Raw genomic sequence first — 2500 nt, 5'->3', positions numbered from 1 at the left:
GTAGGGACTGCGCATGTGTTTGTGCATGTGTGGATGGATGCATGTGTGGAAGGATATGTTTGTTGTATGCACGTGTGTAAAAGTGTGTATGTGTGTGCATGTGTGTATGCGTGCAAGTGCAAGCCTTTGTGCATGTGTATGTTTGGATGCATGTGTGCGTGTATTTGCATGTGTGTATGTGTGTTTGCACGTAAAATGTGTCTATTTGTTCTTGTGTGTATGTCACTGTGTGTGTGTGTGTGTGTGTGTGTGTGTGTGTGTGTGTGTGTGTGTGTGTGTGTGTGTGTGTGTGTGTGTGTGTGTGTGTGTGTGTGAGTGTGTGTGTCTGTTTGTGTATAGGTGTGTTTTATGTACGTCTATGTCTTTGCATGTATATGTGTGTGTTTGCATGTAAACGTGTGTGTGCGGGCGCGTGCGTCGGTGCACGTCTTTGCATGTGTGTGTGAGTGTGTGTTGTGGGGAGGAGTGGCTCTTGAGGGGTCCTCATTGTCTGGGTGGGGACCCCACTGTTTTGACAACAGTTGGCAGCATGCGTCTGAACTACTGGCTCATGGCCGCCAGTGGACAATACAAGGAGTTAAGATCTGTGCATAATCACAACCTCATAGATCTGCATGTTGTGTTTATGCAGACACACTCCGACACCTTGTGAAGATGAACAGTTGTGTATTGTGCCTTGGCTAGTCTGCCCTTTCAGAAACTGGCTTCATGGACACAAGAAAACCTCTTATGTTGCTGCAGGATGTCGAAACAGAAATATCAGGAATCACTGAAATTAACATTGTAATATGGGAGTGTACGGGTAAGTATGGGACATTGACAATGTTGCATGTTATATTGCAGATGCTTTATGCATCCCTGAAATACGTACTGCAAAATAAAGATTTGGCTGGCAACATATATGTGTCAATATTCACGTTAATGCAAACCAAGTGAAAGAAATCATCAACAAAATATTTCATGGACGACTCAATCTCTTTTGCATGAGCAGAACCATTCAAGATCTTTGTGGCCTAATGGGTTGAGTTAATCCAATTAGTGATCAGATTAATCAGGAGTTGAAATAAGCCAGTCTGATTAAGATCCGAATTTAAATTAGCAAGCTGACGACTAGGGTAATGAGAGAGAGAGCTAGAGAGAGAGTGAGAGTTTGTGGGGGTGTGTGTGTTCGGTTTGTGTGTGTGTCTGTGTGTGTGTATGTGTGGGTGTGCGTGCATACCTGCGGGCGTGCGTGCACGTGTCTGTGTGTGTGTGTGTGTGTGTGGGTGTGTGTGTGGGCATGCATGTGTCTGGCGTGCATGCGTACGTGTGTGTGTCTGTGTTTGTAAATGTAAATGTGTGTGTGTGCGTGCGCGTTGGCTTGCCTGCACACATGCTGACATTCGCCCCTAGATTTATCAGTTGGGGTGTTGACCCAGAACTGAGCATGACCTGCATTAGCCAAACAGCAGGGCTATGGTAATGCGGGTGTTCCTCATTAGCATAGCTAGCAGACTTAGGGCTAGCATGCGCGCAGACAGAGAGAGGCCCCAATGACTGCAGTGTACTTCAACACTGGGACAGCTAATTGCTTAATACCCCATGAGCTATACATGTCATTTAAATGAACGATTCATCCACACAATCAACTAATGGTATAGCACAGAGTAATTCTGAAGGTCTGGATTGTAGGCCACGGCTAATACGGATTTTTCCCTCAACGGATGATGTAGATACATGCACGTTTAAGTATGCATGTACATGCACACACACACACACACACACACACACACACACACACACACACACACACACACACACACACACACACACACACACACACAGACACAGACACACACATGTAAGCATGCACGTACATTCACACACACACACACACACACACACACACACACACACACACACACACACACACACACACACACACACACACGTATGCATGTACATACACACACACACACACACACACACACACACACACACACACACACACACACACACACACACACACGTAAGCATGTACATACAAACACACAAATTTAAGCATGCCCTCTTTCTCTTTCTAGACTTTGCATCAGCCTTCAGTACCATACAAGCAGACATTCTGATGGCAGGAACTGATTCCATACCTGAAACATTAGTATGATTCATTTCTCACCAACAGAGCACAGTCTGTAAAGGTAAACAAAACCCTTTAACCTGCCATTATAACCAATGTTGGGCCCCCCAGGGTTGTTCAGCTATTCTTTTTACCTTCTCTACCGATGATTGTCGTACAGTTACAGCAAATCAATATACACTCAAATACTCGGCGGATACTGTTTTAATATCTCTGTTGAGCCACAAAACCTGAGTTTCACCAACTTGGCGTGAACAAACTGGACACCAAGAAAACAGAAGAGATTGTATTTGGCTCACCGCAAGACTGTCATTCCGTTTGTCTATTCATCCATCAAGAATAAAATCAAGCAGGTGTCCTGATTTAGATACTTAGGGGTATAGA

Source organism: Gadus morhua, chromosome 4 (assembly GCF_902167405.1).
Source record: "Gadus morhua chromosome 4, gadMor3.0, whole genome shotgun sequence".
In the NCBI taxonomy this organism is placed as follows: domain Eukaryota; kingdom Metazoa; phylum Chordata; class Actinopteri; order Gadiformes; family Gadidae; genus Gadus; species Gadus morhua.
Note: the sequence above shows the minus strand (reverse complement) of the source record.